The sequence below is a fragment of the Rhinopithecus bieti genome, unplaced genomic scaffold (assembly GCF_001698545.2).
Source record: "Rhinopithecus bieti isolate Rb0 unplaced genomic scaffold, ASM169854v2 scaffold_35595, whole genome shotgun sequence".
NCBI lineage: Eukaryota > Metazoa > Chordata > Mammalia > Primates > Cercopithecidae > Rhinopithecus > Rhinopithecus bieti.
This window is the reverse complement of record NW_016815333.1, coordinates 188533-206139: the sequence shown is the minus strand read 5'-3', so window position 1 is coordinate 206139 and position 17607 is coordinate 188533. Positions and strand designations below refer to the sequence as shown.

Genomic DNA, 17607 nt, shown 5'->3' with positions numbered 1-17607 from the left:
TTTATGTCCTAATGCAACTTTGGATTATAATATTTTATAGGCACTGCATCAAGTCATTGATCCGTTTCCCACGCATTGGGCTTAATATAAATGATAGTATCCTATTCTACAAAGTAGATTTTTTTAAATCATGCATTTTTATCTACACATACTTACTTTTTAAATAGTAACTGAAGCAAAGGAAATTATTACCCACCACCGTAACATTTAGAAGCAAGATCTACTTCGGAATTTAAAGCCAGTTCTTTATGTCTAGCGCATGATTTTGTACTCAAAGAAACTGCGGCTTCATTATAGCGGTGGATTCACACTTTTATCATTTGTCCCCCGAAAAACTTTGTAACACTGAATCATATAAAGACCTGTCGTACTCCCGCCAAACAAACAAAAAGCTGAATTATTAGATTTAGATGGATATGATAGATTGGTGGCATCGGTTTATATTACACATGAAAATGGGTACCAGAGATTCTCTTTCCGTGTTTTTTTTTTTTAATAGAGAAAATTGTTGGGGTGGGTTTAATAAATTGGCAGCCAAATTTCAATTCGAGTTTCAATTTGTATCTTGGTGCACAATTTTGTATCTTGTACAACAAGATACAAAAAGATACAAAAATGTTTTGTGAGTCTCCTTTTCTCCCTGGGGGCTACATAGTAAAAGTAATCATGCTCCTTAAATACGGGGCTTGATATGAGCTGTCACTAGCTTAGGGCACACAGGCAAACTGCTAGCCTCCAGGCTGGTTTAGCCAACTCCGTAGGATAGGGAGAAGACAGGCGGATTGCAGTTCTCCAAAATTATCCTAAAACTCCGATATTAGCAGCTCACTTAAATGAGGCAGAAGGACGTTCACCTGCATTTCATATACAGAGACTGTGCATTTATTCATTCGATGAGTAATGACTGTGTGTATTGAGCCCTCATAACCTTCCAAGTCAGCTTGGCACCCACAGGGCTCTTGGAGGAACTTACACAGTGGGGAGAAGGACCCGCGAATGGCAACTGCCGCACAGCGAGCTAAGTGTTATGTGAAAGCCCAGGCCACTGTGGGAAGGGGCAAGAGTGGCGCCCAACCCAGGGGAGTGGTTCTAATGAAGTGGCAAGGGAAGACTTTTTGGAAGAGAAGATATCTGGGTAAATATGTAGGATAAGTGTAGGTTAACTTTGCAAAAAAAGTAAAAATGAAGGGAAGAAGGGTATTTTAAAACAGCAGAGACGTGTCCAAGGCTGAGTCATTAGATAGCAGTCACTTTCTGGGAGCCTCAAGAATTAATGACACCTGTTTAACCAGGTTTAACAGTTCCGAAAATACTGGCTGAGTATTATTCTAACAGCCTGCTCCAGCCTACAACATTAGGTTCCTGAAAGTCCTAGCAGTAGAATTCTTGATTGAGGAGCCTAAGATTTTAAGAACAAAATAGAGTAAGTCAAGAGTGAACCAAGGAAATGAATTATTTTACCCTCATAAAATAACGGTAAACAACAAAGTAACTATTTCCACATCCTGCACTAGTAATAATGGGTGGAGTACAAAAAATTTCTTATTCTTTAGAGAGTCTAAAATCACCCTCCATGGCAAATTCAGAGATAAGCTTACAGATTAAGTTTGCCTTTTGGCAGATAACATTATATGCCTGGTAAGAGACACCTTTTTCTCATCATTCCTTTATCCAGCTCCTCAATAATGTGGATTTCCAACTCTCAGGTCCTTCTGGGTTCCCAAGGACCCAAAGGCTGTAATCCCAAGCCTCTTTTATAAACAAACAAACAAAAAAAACCCTTTCTTGAAATTCTTATTTTTTAGAGACAGTGTCTCACTCTATCTCCCAGGCTTGAGTTCAGGGTTGTGATCGTGGCTTACTGCAGCCTTGAACTCCTGGGCTCAAGCGATCCTCCTGCCTCAGCCGTCAGCAGCTGGGACTACACGTACATGCCACCATAGCCTACTAATTTCTAATATTTTTTCTAAAGACAGGGCCTCCCTCTGTTGCCCAGGCTGCTCCTGAGCTCCTGACCTCAAGCAGTCTTCCCACCTCAGCCTCCCAAAATGCTGGGATTACAGGTGTAAGCCACTGCATTCGGACCCATGCCTGTTTTTTATGCAGTTCACTTTTCTTCACCTTAAGGGGCAGGAAGGCAGCAGTAAAGGTTCAGGCTTAGTTTTCCCCAGATTCTTTTATCTATCCAAAAGATTCCTTGAAAAAATGATTAATTCTCTACTTCCACTTTAACAATTCTTTTCTGTTCTCAACTTAAAATTCCTTCTTTTTCTAAGTGTCCCCAACAAAAGTGATGTGAAATTCTCGATGTTGCATAAAATGTATGCTAGGGCAAAGCTGAATACACTAATGGCAGAAGGAAATTCTTGTTTGGGAAGGGATTTGGAGTATTTAAGATAGTTTGATTTCGTGTCACAAATATGTATTGGATAACCAGGTAACACACAGTACTGTCATTGTAGGGGATACAAATAAAACACTGTAAAATGGATACCCAGTTACCCAAGTGGCAAGGCAGTATAATGAAATGTAAGTGGCTACGGGAGTTCAGAAAAGAGAGCAGTAGGTTCCATCTGGGTAGATTAGACAGCATGGAGAAGCAGCATGTGATCTGATTCTGAAGGATGGCTAAGGTTCCAACTGCTCATGGGAATGAAATGCTATTATAGAAGAAAGAACATTCATGGGGGAACACAACTGTATGAACAAAAAGGTGAGAGGCAGCAACTGTCAGGTATGATTGAGGATGAGGAGGTTTATTTGGCCGGAGTTCAGTAGGAGACTCCAACAACAATCCCATTAGGAGGTAAAGAACTTGGGTGGATGGAGTAGGAGTAGAAGGTAAAAGAGACATGAGTTTTCATGGTAATAATCATTACATATAACAGCACGAGAAATGTGATTTCTGTTCCAAATGCAGAATTTCTACTTAACAAAAACTTAGAATATTCCAAAGGCAACTGCTCTGACACTGCATTCAGCGGTAAATAATACATTTGAAATACAGCTCTAAATAGTGGTTTATGTTCAGTATGTATCCAAGTCTTATGATTTCTTCTTTGAAATTGTTTCTAGGATTTACTTCCCGATTTCCATTTCCATTGTCTTAAACATAGCCCCAACTCCATCTAAAAACAGCCTGCCATTAATCCTTTAGTTATTCAGTCCATCCTTTATTTACTCACTCCCTCAATAAACCTGTTGAAAGCTCCCACTTTATAGGAAACTGTGCTGGTACTCTTCTGTTGGTGGCTAGTGGTAACCAAAAGTGGAAGCAGAGTCAGTGGGTCCCTGGGCCCTCACAATGCATGTCACCAAGTCAGTGTGCCAAAAACTCTACTTCATTCTGTATCCTCCCTTCCCCAACTCATATCTTTATAACTGCTCTTTGTTTTGCCCATTAGATAAAGCCAAATTTTGGAGTGTTTGGTTGTCAAGACCTCCTATAATTTTGCCCCACTCTGTCCAACATCGTTTGTCATTATTGCTTAAGACAAGCTTTTCGCGCTAGCTACCAGTCTCATCACCATCTTCAGAAATCGTGGTGGCTCACGCCTATAATCCCAGCATTTTGGGAGGCCGAGGCAGGTGGATCACCTGAGGTCAGGAGTTCGTGACCAGCCTGGCCAACATGGTGAAACCCTATCTCTACCAAAAATACAAAAAATTAGCCGGCATGGTGGCACATGCCTGTAATCCCAGCTGCTCAGGAGGCTGAGGCAGGAGAATTGCTTGAACCCGGGAGGCAGAGGTTGCAGTGAGCTGAGATTGCTCCATTGCACTCCAGCCTGGGCAGCAAGAGTGAACCTCCTTCTTAGAAAAAGAAAAAAAAAATCAGCATGTCTTTCCTGCCTCCAGGTTTTTATTCATTCTGTTGATTATTTATTTATTTTATTTTATTTTATTTTATTTTATTTTATTTTATTTTGAGAGATGGAGTCTTGCTCTGTTGCCCAGGCTGGAGTGCAGTGGTGTGATCTTGGCTCACTGCAACCTCCACCTCCTGGGTTCAAGTGATTCTCCTACCTCAGCTTCACAAATAGCTGGGATTACAGGTGTGCACCATCACGCCTGGCTAATTTTTGTATTTTTTTAGTAGAGACGGGGTTTCACTGTATGTTGGCCAGGCTGGTCTTGAACTCCTGATCTGAAGTGATCCACCTGCCTCATCCTTCCAAAGTGCTGGGATTATAGGCTTGAACCACCGCGCCCAGCCTCATTCATTCTTTTCAGTCTGTCCTCCCTGTCCTGCCTCAGACTGACTGTCTATTGAAATCCTATCTCACAGGAATGTTTTGAACACTAAGTAAAACCATGTAAAGCACTTAGAATCATCGCTGGCCCACAGTGAACCCTCAATAGATGTAAGATATTATTATTATCCTTTAAAATCCAACTAAAATATCACCTCCCCCATGAAACATTGACTAGTTAAACTCTCTGGCTCTAATTTCCTAATCTGAAGCATCAGTGAACAGTTAGGTAAATGCAAAATAAGCCTACCCCAATCTTTCTCATCTCTGAGCTCCTATTGTGCTTTCAGTCAACAGGAAGAATAGCTACCATTTATGGAACACCTACTGTGTACCACGCGATGCAGAAATACTTTAAATGCATTATCTCAATTTTCATGACAGTCCTTCAAGCAATAGGTACGTCCCTATTAGGTATTATGTAGGGTTTAGAGAGCTTGTATGACTGGTTTATGACCACGAAGCTGGTCAGAGGCAGTGCTGAGATTAGAATCCCTAGTATCTGGCCGGAGACAGAGGCTCACACCTGTAATCTCAGCACTTTGGGAGGCCGAGGTGGATGGATCACCTGAGCTGGGGAGTACAAGACCAGCCTGATCAACATGGAGAAACCCTGTCTCTACTAAAACTATAAAATTAGCCGGGCGTGGTGGCGCATGCCTGTAATCCCAGCTACTCCGGAGGCTAAGGCAGAAGAATACGTTGAACCCAGGAGGCGGAGGTTGCAGTGAGCCGAGATCATGCCATTGTACTCCAACCTGGGCGAAAAGAGCAAAACTCCATCTCAAAAAAAAAAAAAAAAAGAAAGAAAGAAAGAAAAAGAAAACAAAAATAAATCCCTAGTATCTGATTCCAGAGTGCAGTCCTAGACTGAAGTGAAATGAGGAGAGAACTAGAATTGAAGACAGAATGTTTAAAAGGGTTGGTAATGAAGGAAGAAGAGAGAGGGGTAGCTATTTGAAGTCAAGAGTTTCATTGTTTTTGAAAGTAGGAGACATGTGGGCATGTTTGTACACTAAAAGCAAAGAATCATTTAAATGGGTTAATTTTAGGGCTACCTTTCTCTGAGGCAGGCAGGAAGGAAGTGATGCAAAGAGTTAAATTCTCTTTGATGGGACAACAAGATTAAAAATCATAATACTAGTTTTGGTAGGAGGAATCTGGATTCCTCATTTCTTCAAGCATTCAAAAAATATGTATTGAATGTTTACTAAGAGCTAAGGCAAAACAGTTTGTGTTGGAGAAACAATAATAAACAAGGTATGGTCTCTATATCCTGGCAGGACTAATAATAAAGTGAGGTACTGTATTTGTGTTTAATTGGGAAAATGGGAAATAAATGTCTTTAAACCATGTAAATGCACAATGATGTCTACATTAAAAAGTGACATAGTGCAATAATTTGAAGCATTCTGCAAAAGTATGAATACTGAATACATTTCCACTTGAAGCAATCATTTCTAATCATTTCTCTTAACTTCCTGCTTTTTACTTTCATAATAAGCTACATAAAGAAATGACTGCAAACAATGCTTCCACTATAACATTTGGGTAAACAAACACTGGAAGCCCTTTATGGTATGTTGTTTTTTTCATCTAGGAAGTATTGGAAAGAAAATATTACAGTTGCCTTTCAATATATTTAATAAGGTGTCACAGAAATAATATCTGAACTACTGATTTCCTTACTGAGTAATTTGTGCATGGAGTTCTGTACATAATCTTTAAGAACTATGTTTCACATAAAATAAAATCATTCAGAGGATATTTAGAAACAATATATCTGTATCTTAAGAGAATAAAAGGCAAATTATCAATCTTAGCAAATAGTAGCAGGATGGACTCAAAGTTACTTCAGTTTAACCTTGTCTTCAATATGAAGTTTAACAACAACAACAAAAAAGAAATGAAAAATGCATGATTCAATACAAAAAATTAGCCAGCCGTGGTGGTGGGCGCCTGTAGTCCCAGCTACTTGGGAGGCTGAGGTAGGAGAATGGCGTGAACCCGGGAGGCGGAGCTTGCAGTGAGCCGAGATTGCGCCACGGCACTCCAGCCTGGGCGACAGAGCGAGACTCCGCTTCAAAAAAAAAAATAAAGAAAGAAAGAAAAGAAAAATGCGTGATTCAAACAAATGGGACTATCTGAGAAGTGTAGTTGTAGCAGTATTGGGATTTAAAAAAAAATGACACAATACATTTTAGATTTTCCATGTAATCTAAATAGAATGTCTTTACACATTTATAGTGTAAATCCTAAGGTTTAGGTTTTCTATAACCTTAGGATTTACACTATAAATGTGTAAATGTATTGGGATTTACACATTTATTGTAAATGTGTAATGTGTAGATGGCCACACAGCAAAGACTGGGTGGCAGGCGAGCCAGCAAAGCTTCATCTGTATTTATAGCCACTCCCTAGTGCCCACATTACCACCCAAGCTTCACCTAGCATTATATTCTCATAGGAGCTCAAACCCTATTCTGAACTGCACATTGGGGGATCTAGGTTGCTTGCTCCTTATGAGAATCTAATGCCTGATGATCTGTCACTGCCTCCTATCACTGTCCCCACATAGGACCGTCTAGTTGCAGGAAAACAAGCTCAGGGCTCCCACTGATTCTACATTATGGTGATTTGTAGAACTGTTTCATTATATATTACAATGTAATAATAATAGAAATAAAGTGCACAATAAATGTAATGCGTTTGAATCATCCCCAAACCACCCCCTCCCCCAGATCCATAGAAAGGTTGTCTCCCATGAAACTAGTCCCTGGTGCCAGAAAGGCTGGGGACCAGTGCTGTAAATCATCTGATCTTTTCCTCACTGCGCTGGCAAGCAGTTGAGACCTCTATGACAGCAGTTTAAGGAGGATACTACTAGTTGCAGTTGGAGAAGTGGTGGGAGGCATGAACAGGAAACTGTTAAGAAACTGAACTTGAAAAATAATAATTTAGTACTTAACAGAGGAAGTATACAGTAGTCTCTTCCATGTCTCATCCCAGCGATTAATTTCTCAGAATAAAAGTCTATCTTAGAAAAATGTACAAATTAAACCATATACATTTTAGAAATATTTGGTGGTATTTATCTAAACTAGATTATGTTAAATTACTGTCAACCCATTAAACCCATTGACTGGCACATACTGACAGATTACTATGTGTAGGCCAGGCATTGGTGCAAGGTTGTAAGGGGTAGAAAGACAAAAAAACAAGAGAGAACACGCTACCTTTAGTGCCTTACCTTACCTCCCCCCACCTTCTTTTTGAGACAGAGTTGACCACACTAGAGTGCAGTGGCATGATCTTGGCTTCAACCTCTGCCTCCTGGGTTCAAGCCATTCTCCTGCCTCAGCCTCCTGAGTAGCTGAGACTACAGGCGTGCGCCACCAAGCCCAGCTAATTTTTGCATTTTTAGTAGAGACAGGGTTTCGCCATGTTGACCAGGCTAGTCTTGAACTCCAGACCTCAGGTGATCTGCCCACTTTGGCCTCCCAAAGTGATGGGATTACAGGTGTGAGCCACTGCATCTGGCCAGTGCCTTACACTTTTGAGTAGATAGACTACTTAAGCATTAGTTTTACTAAGTAACACACAAACAAATCAGTATGGTACAGATGGTCCATGACAGGTGAAGGAACGAAATTTAGAGGAAATAGAAAAATTGTTAATGAAGTAGAAAGGTATGTTGGAAGGTTTAAGTACAATTTATTAGTGGGTGGTAGACAATGACAGGGAAAAAGGGCTTCGAGAGAGAAAATATCATGAATTGCTTTTGCTTTTATAACACGAGGAAGGAAATTCTTTCTATTTTCTTACTGAAACTTGGGGTACATAATGATCTTAACATATAATAAATTAAGATTAGTGAAATAAAATGTTTTATCTTTCACTGTATTTATTCTTCTGCATGACACCTTGAGTAACATTGTTCCAATTGCTTAGGTAAACACTGTGAACCTAGTTCCCCTTCCCTTTCAGAGCAGGGAAGGGAAAGTGAATGACTGGAAGCCTGTGGAGTGGGATTCTCGGTGTGAAGACTCACTCAGGGAGTGAGAGAGGAGCATAGAGAATGGAGCCCTGGGGAATACCAACATCTAAAAGATACCCAGGACAAGAATGGAGGGCGAGGCTGGGAGAAGCCTGGAGACAAGCCAAATGAGGTCAGCATTTCAAGGAAGAGATTGAGGAGAATCAAAAAGAATGAGGAGGTCACAGCAAACCCAATTTCTTTAGGACAGCGTGGGAGGAAATAGACTGTGAGCTGAGCCATGAACTGGAAGAGTTATAGGCCGAGTGGTGCCTGCGCACATTGATTAAACATTTACCAAAGCCCCCAAAAAAGTGATTTCCCAGTACCCTTCTATAATCATTGTTTAAATACTTGTTCACAAGAATGAGACCACTTTGAAGCCAAAAATCAGTTAAGCTTCAGGACATAGCCAGGGACACAGAGTAGCTATCATCATCAGCACCTCCCAAGTTGGAACAGAGTACATGATGTATCTTCCAGAGTTAAAGTTGTAGAAGCTCAGAAACCAAAGGCCTACCTGGCTTCTCTACGTGAGTTACTGACACAGGTAAAAGCCACATCCCAATCTTAATATTTCTTCTGAATTTGGTTTCCCAAATGCGAGACACATAAGTCAAAACGTTAGACAGTTGCATTGCAGCAGCATGCATATTGGAATGAGAGAGTATTTTTTGTTTTAATTGATTTATTTATAATAAGTTTAACACTTTGTGTTTCTGTTTTTTCTGGTCTTTTCTGGTTTTGTTTGTTAGTTTTGTTGTTGTTGTTTTAACACAGGATCTTACTTTGTGGCCCAGGTTGCTGTGCAGTTGTGCTATCACAGCTCACTGCAGCCTCAAACTCCTGGATTCAAGTGATCCTTCTGCCTCAGCCTTCAGTAGCTGGGACTACAGGTGCATGCTACCATGCCTGGATAATTTTTAAATTTTTTTCTAGAGACAGGGTCTTGTTATGTTGGCTGGGCTGATCTTGACCTCCTGGCCTCAAGCACTCCTCCTGCCTCAGCCTTCTAAAGTGCTGGGATTATAGGTGTGAGTCACCATGCCTGGTCCCATTTGTTAGTTTTTGTGTTTGCTTTTCATTGGCTGGTTTTACAATATTGAGATAATATAGTTTATTCTGTTTTGTTGCCTTTATTTCTCAATATATATATATTTTTGACAGAGTCTCACTCTGTTGCCCAGGCTGGAGTGCAATGGCATGATCTCCACTCAATGCAACCTCCACCTCCCTGGTTCAAGAGATTCTCCTGCCTCAGCCTCCCGAGTAGCTGGGATTACAAGTGCCCGCCACCATACCCAGTTAATTTTTGTATTTTTAGCAGAGACAAGGGTTCACCATTTTGGCCAGGCTGATCTCAAACTCTCGACCTCAAGTGATCCACTCGCCTCAGCCTCCCAAAGTGCTGGGATTACAGGCATGAGCCATCACGCCCAGCCTACTTCTCAGTATAATTTAAGAATGCTCCCATCTCATTAAATACTCTTCTAAGACTATTATTTGACAGAGATACTTATCCAGCATCTGTAAAATAACTTACTTAAGAATTACCCTCTTAAAGTATAGAATGCACTGACTTTTCATTGTTAATAAAGAACACATATAATCCGAATAGTACATTGAAAATAAAAAATGGGTTTAGGATAGGTGTGGTGTCTCACACCTGTAAACCCAGCACTTTTCAAGGCTGAGGCAGGAGAATCACCTGCACCCAGGAGTTTGAGACCAGACTGGGCAACATAATGAGACCACATCTCTACCAAAAATACAGAAATTAGCCAGGGTGTGGTGGTGTACACCTGTAGTCCTAGCTACTTGGGAGACTGAGGTGGGAGGATCACTTGAGCCTAGGAGGTTGAGGCTGTAGTGGGCTGTGATTGCATCACTGCACTCCAGTCTGGGCAACAGAGTCAAAAAAAAGGAAAGAAAATAGGTTTAAATTTTCATGGTTTAAGGCACAGAACAAATGTCTGCTGTTCTTTGAATAATGATAGTGACAAGTCTACACGAATGAAGATTAGCTGCTTCACCAGCCATCTGAGTAGATGACAAGCACCTAGTATTTAAATATCAGTATTTCTTCCCAGATATTAGTTTAGCGTTTTCAAAAACTAGGCTCCATAAAATACTGATGTTCTGAAATGAGAGTTATGTAAATAATTCCACATAAAACTAATAAGTTAGGGAAATACTACTTATTAAATCTTCCTCTTTGAGATAGGTATAGGCTCACCATGTATAGGCTCAGGGAAGTCCTGCAGAAAAGAAATCCATTTACTGATGCTTAGCACAGTATTTTCCAAAGTTTGTGACCATAGAACCCCTTTCTGTACACTGTTAATTATTACCTTTAGTTCTGTAAGAGCACACTTTAGGAAATTTCATTCTAGGCAATTCAAGGAAATAGAAGTTTTTCCAATCAAGTTATCCATCTAATTACTTAAGTCTGCCAAATAAACTTTGAAAAGGCAGAAAGATCTTATAAGTGTAAAATATTATCTTTATTATTGTCTTAAAATGTTTCATCCTGCTAAAAATTGTATAACATAAGACATTAAAATATAAAACTGGATGAAATTCTGGCAGGTACTAGAATTGAGCAGATTGCTACACTTTGATAGTATATATGGTTTAATAACAAATTAACTAGAAATGTTAGCTACATTTCTTTCCAAAAATTTCTCTAGTAAAATGAATACACTGAATTTTAACTAAAAGATTTTGACACTAATTTAAGCTATTGAAAGCTGTAGTTTCCCCATCCATACAATAGGAATCATAACAGAATCTATTACCTAGGTTGTTGCAATAATTCAACGAAAGCAGCATAGCATGGGCTTGACACAAAAGTCATGTTTAATAAACATAAGCTATTTTTTGAATGATATTTTTACCCTATTTTTTCAAAGAGATCATTGTACTCTTCTGAGATTTATTTTTCACATGTACAGTATACAACATAATATTGTGTTGTAAAGGCTTCAAAACTCTTAGCTAAGGAAAGAGAAAAGAAATTCTCATATGAAGCCAAATACCTGAAAGATACTGTATAAAATTAATTTATTTAAAAGAGGACATTCACCTTCTGAAATCTTTTTGTTTTGTTTCCATTTAGGAGTTTTGTATCATTCATATGTTTGTATTATTAGTAGCTTTGTATCATCCATGTTTGTATCATTAATTTTCTATAATTCATATGTTTGTATCATTAGTAGTTTTGTATCATTCATATGCTTGTATCATTAGTAGTTTTTTTTTTTTTTTTTTTGAGACAGAGTCTCGCTCTATCGCCCGGGCTGGAGTGCAGTGGCCGGATCTCAGCTCACTGCAAGCTCCGCCTCCCGGGTTTACGCCATTCTCCTGCCTCAGCCTCCGGAGTAGCTGGGACTACAGGCGCCCGCCACCTCGCCCGGCTAGTTATATGTATTTTTTAGTAGAGACGGGGTTTCACCGTGTTAGCCAGGATGGTCTCGAACTCCTGACCTCGTGATCCGCCCGTCTCGGCCTCCCAAAGTGCTGGGATTACAGACTTGAGCCACCGCGCCCGGCCTCGTTAGTAGTTTTGTATCATTCATATGTTTGTATCATTAGTAGTTTTGTGTCATTAGTAATTTTGTATCATTCCTAGGTTTATTTAGTAGTTTTGTATCATTCATATGTTGTATTATTAGTAGTTTTATATCATTTCTATATATATTTAGTAGTTTTGTATCATGCATATGTCTACAAGGAGCCCTGTTGCCTCTTTTCTTCTCATTGCCAAGTGATTTCATCTGGTATTTGCACAGTGGCTGCCCAATCTCCAAATCTGGTCAAGCTAGCTCCCCAGGGGGTCAAGGCCTCTTTGCACAGGTTGCTACTGTTTGCCTCAGCGTAAGTACTGTGTGTGAAAACAGTCCAGTGATAAGTAACAATTTGCATTCAAGGCAGCCACATAGTGTAGTGAGACACAGCAGGATGTTCCAGAAGGAACACGGGCTTCCATATTTGCTGATCTGGATCCAAATCTAGTATTTACCATTTACCAGCAGTAGGACTTTATAGAAAGGATAAGGATCTCACATGCATGGTCTACAGAATACTTGTTCTCTTTCCGTTAGGGCATTATGAACAATAAATGAGACAATATGGTGAAAAATCTTTGAAAATTCCAAAGTACCATACAAGTTTAAAGAAGAATACCACATAATTTTATTTCAATTTCACCATCGTGGTTGGGAAGGGGATATATTTCCCAAAAGAACACATTAGAACAGAAAATCTAGGACCTGTTCAAATCATGTGATTAATCACAGATTTGATTGCTAGAGTTGGGCCCTTTGAATGTTTCTTTAAAAAGGAAATCTTGGCCGGGCGCGGTAAGGCCTGTATCCCAGGGCACTGTTGGGAGCGAGACGGGGTGGACGTCCACGAGGTCAGGAGATGCGAGACCATCCTGGGTCTAGCACGTTGAAACCCTGTCTCTAGCTTAAAAAATAGCAAACAAAAACTAGGCCGGGCGAGAGGGCGGGCGGCTGTAGTCCCAGCTACTCGGGAGGCTGAGGCAGGAGAATGGCAGTAAACCCGGGAGGTGGAGCTTGCAGTGAGCCGAGGTCGCGGCCCTGCACTCCAGGCCGGGGCAGCAGAGCGAGACTACGTCTCAAAAAAAAAAAAAAAAAAAAAGAAATCTTAGGCAAAACCAAAATTCACCCATTTTATTTTTTAAATTGTCTTTTCTCCACCCCTTCTAATTTAGCTTGCTGTGTTTCTTCACTGTACTCTAAAGAATGTCTAGTACAATGCAAAGTTTAGGAAATCTATGATATGTTTGCATTATTTTGTGATAAGATATTTACCTGTAATTTTTACTGCTATAACTTTCAATGTGAAGCCTCTTCCTTATCACCACCCCGGAAACATTAAAAAAAAAAATGTTTTTTTCCTGAGTTTTCTCTGCTCACTGATTTCCCCTTTTTAAAAGCAGCAATAAAGGTTGCTAACACATATATGCAGGAACTTTGGAAAAGAAAAGAAACTTTCTGAGGAATGGAAGCCCCTTTACATTATCAGCTGGCCCAGAGAGAAACTGAAATGCGACAGCAGTCATGTCTCATTTCCTCCTTCGGTTAAATAATTATCTCTTGAAGCCACTTGATGAGAGCTCTAGACTGACACCAAGTAGCCATAAATTAAGCTAGCAATGCCACATACTGGACACCATAACTTATACTCCATAGTTCAACACGTATAGTCAGGCTGGGCATGGTGGTTCACGCCTGTAATCCCGGCAATTTGGGAGGCCAAGGTGGGTGGATCACCTGAGGCCAGAAGTTTGAGACCAGCCTGGCCAACATGGTGAAACTCCATCTCTACTAAAAATATGAAACTTAGCCAGGTGCAGTGGCGAAGGAGAATCACTTGAACCCAGGAGGCAGAGGTTGCAGTGAGCCGAGTTCGCACCACTGCATTCTAGCCTGGGCGACAGAGTGAGAATCCGTCTCAAAAAAAAAAAAAAAAAAGTATAGCCAATCAGTAATCAATGTGGTCTCTGTAACCCAATGAGAATTCCTGTCAAAGAGCCCATTCCTTTTCCCCTTTTGCCTTTAAAAACATGCTTGTAACAAAGGCCAAGGAAGCACTCTCCAGGATGTGCCCTGGGCAGCCATCCTCACTTTGGCTTAAATAAACTCTTAAAATTGTATTTTGTGTCTTAGCTTCTTCCCTTAGGTTGACAGCTTTAGGAAAACAAATTGCTAAGAGATATAGTGTTGTGTAGTGGTTAAAAGGTCTGGCTCTGGAGTCAAACATGATGTGGGTTTGAATCTCAGCTCTACTTTTTTCTAGCTCTGTAAACATGAATGAAATTTGTAACTTCTATGAGCTTCAGCTTCCTCTAACGTAGAGATAATTAATGCCTATCTGCAGGCATTGTGTTGGGGATCAGAACATACAACTCCAAAATATGACAGTGGGAGACCGGAATATGCCACCCCCAAAATATATTTCTTTGGCATATTTGAGCTGGTTATTCTGAGAAGTTGCAGATACAGTAGTAGTACTGAAAAGCCATCCTTTGTTACAGAATACCCCCCTTTTCTAAGAAAAATAGAAAAAGTTACTATTATAGTTTAGTGTTTTCTCTTCTTTTCTCTTTTGTGCATTTTCCCTGTTCCCCACTTCCTACTTAGTCATTTAGAAATGCAATTATAACCTTTTACCTCCCCATCACCAGACACCCCCTATAGGGCAAGTTCCTCTACGTGCTTCCAAGCTCCAGAGTGGAACTCTCACCCATCAGGAGACTGCTTTGAGAGATAATAGTCAATTTACAGCCCCAAATGTCAGAGGTGTTTGAACCAGAGCAACTCTATCTTGAATAAGGGCTGGGTAAAATGAGGCTGAGACCCACTGGGCTGCATTCCCAGACACTTAAGGCATTCTAAGTCACAGGATGAGATAGGAGGTCGGCACAAGATACAGGTCATAAAGACCTTGCTAATAAAACATGTTGCATTTGAAAACTGTCATGATGCTGGTGGTAGTGTAGTGGAGGTCCCTCTCATCACTATCTTGGTTTTGGTGGGTTTTATCCAACTTCTTTACTGCAACATGTTTTATTGGGAGGCCGAGGCGGGTGGATCACAAGGTCAGGAGATTGAGACCATCCTGGCTAACACGGGGAAACCCCGTCTCTACCAAAAATACAAAAAATTAGCCGGGCATGGTGGCGGCGCCTATAGTCCCAGCTACTCGGGAGGCTGAGGCAGGAGAATGGCGAGAACCCAGGAGACTGAGCTTGCAGTGAGCCGAGATCATGGCACTGCACCTCAGCCTGGGCGACAGAGCAAGACTCCATCTCAAAAAAAAAAAAAAAATTAAATTAAAAAAAGGAGGTATTAATAATCCACCCCTTGTTCAGAAGATACTTAAGCGCTAACCATAAAAATGGGCAACCAGCAGCCTTCGGGGCTGCTCTGTGTGTGGAGTAGCCATTCTTTTATTACTTTACTTTCTAAACTCACTTTCATTTCACTGTGTGGCCTTGCCCTGAATTTTTTCTTGCACGAGATTCAAGAGCCCTCTCTTGGGGTCTGGACTGAGACTCCTTTCTGGTAACAAAAGCATGTGATGTAGTTTAGATATGTGTCCCTGCCAAAATCTCATGTTGAACTGTAATCCCTAATGTTGGAGGTGAGGTCGGATGGGAGCTGCTTGGATCGTGGAGGTGGATTTCTCATGAATGATTTAGCACCATCCTCTTGGTGCTGTTCTCGTGACAGTGAGTGAGTTTTCATGAGATCTGGTTGTTTAAAAACACGGTAGCACCTCCCCGCTTGCTCTCTCTCTTGCTCCTGCTCTGGCTATGAGAGTCTCATTCCCCTTTACCTTCCACCATGACTGTAAGTTTCCTAAGGCCTCCGCAGAAGCCGAGCAGATGCCAGGACCATGCCTCCCACAAAGCCTACTGAAGCATGAGCCAATTAAATCTCTTTTCTTTATAAATTACCCAGTCTCAGCTATTTATGGCAATGCAAGAGCAAACTAATACAGTATGCCTGCTACAAAACTCTCTCCCACCTGGATAATTTTTGGCCCATGAAGATGCCAACTCAACTGCCTGGTAGGTAAGGCACCAAACTAGCACATGGATACCCCACCTGCTTGCTTCCTCCACTGTGTGCCATTCATGTTAGGCCCCCTTGTAAAAGTGTCTGCTTTCTGCTCCAGAAGTGAAGCAGTACCCTTAAGGCAGGAAGCCTGTACTTCTTCCCCTAAGCTAGCTTTGGAACAAAAAGTCACCTTCTTTATACCACACCTCCTTATTAAGTGAACTCTGCAAGTAGCCAGCTACTGAACCTGTATTTCTGCTATACTTTTGTAAAAGAAATTTGCATCTGTAAAGGAAATCTATATTAGTAAAAGTATCCGTAACAGGAAAAGGGCTGTTCCAGACAACTTTTTATTACCTAAGAGACCATTTTATATGCATAACAGGACAATCTTTATTCACCATACAATTTCTCCCCTCACCCTCCCATTATTTGTGTGCTCCCCACCATCCACCACCATCAAAAGCCCCCAGCTCCTATTCTTTTCTGTAGCTAAGGATGCTATACAAGCTTCCATCATCTGATTCTTCTTTGAGTCTCATATTTTGTGGGATGTATGTGCATAATTAAATGTGGTTTTTCTCTTGTTAGTCTGTCTTGTGTCAATTTATTCATAGCCCAGCCAAAAAACCTGGAAGTCATATTTTTTTTGCTCCTCTACAGTTGTTTGGAATCAATAAATAATTCATGTAACCAAATTCTGTGAGTTTTTACTTTAGGATGGGTATTTTATAAGCACTATCTTTTAATGTCTACAATGTTTGTTTGTTTGTTTTTTGAGACAGAGTCACTTTTGTTGCCCAGGCTAGAGTACAATGGCACAATCTTGGCTTATCGCAAACTCTGCCTCCCAGGTTCAAGCAATGCTCCTGCCTCAGCCTTCTGAGTAGCTAGGATTACAGGCATGCACCACCTCGCCTGGCTAATTTTGTATTTTTAATAGAGATGAGGTTTCTGACTGTTGGTCAGGCTGGTCTTGAACTCCTGACCTCGGGTGATCTGCCTGCCTCTGCCTCCCAAAGTGCTAAGACTACAGGCGTGAGCCACTGAGCCTGGCCACAAAATCTTACAAGATAGCTTCAGCACCAGTCATTATAATAAGATTTCAGTAAGTATTAGACATTGCCATTATTATTATTATTTCACAAAAAAGCTGAGCGTTTTTCTTTCTCCTCCTCCTCCTCCTTCTTCTTCTTCTCCTTCTTCTTCTTTTTTGAGGCAGGGTTTTGCTCTATCACCTGAAATGCATTTTCCCCTTCCTTCCTTCCTTCCTTCCTTCCTTCCTTCCTTCCTTCCTTCCTTCCTTCTTTTTCTTTTTCTTTTTCTTTTTTTTTTTTTTTTGTGACAGGGTCTGGCTCTATTGCCCAGGCTGGAGTGCAGTGGTGCAATCTCAGCTCACTGCAACCTCTACCTCCCAGACTCAAGCCAACCTCCCACCTTGGCTTCTCAAATAGCTGGGATTGCAGGTGCATGCCACCACACCCTGCTAGATTTTTGTATTTTTAGTAGAGATGAGTTTTCACCTGTTACCCAGGCTGGTCTCTAACTCTGGACTCAAGCAATCCACCCATCTTGGCCTCCCAAGGTGCTGGGATTACAGGCGTGAGCCACCATGCCCGGTCTTGCATTTTTCTCCTTCCTTCCTTCCTTCCTTCCTTCCTTCCTTCCTTCCTTCCTTCCTTCCTTCCTTCCTTCCTTTCTTTCTTTCTTTCTTTCTTTCTTTCTT

The 17607-nt window shown here is 40.9% G+C and overlaps 1 protein-coding gene and 1 long non-coding RNA gene across 3 annotated transcripts in view; one reads left to right on the top strand and one right to left on the bottom strand.

Annotated features, from left to right (window-relative positions):
* EPC1 (enhancer of polycomb 1) overlaps positions 1-17607 on the bottom strand; it is a 115217-nt gene that overhangs the window by 81574 nt on the left and 16036 nt on the right. The window lies entirely within an intron of this gene.
* LOC108515928 (uncharacterized) overlaps positions 1-17607 on the top strand; it is a 29683-nt gene that overhangs the window by 397 nt on the left and 11679 nt on the right. The window lies entirely within an intron of this gene.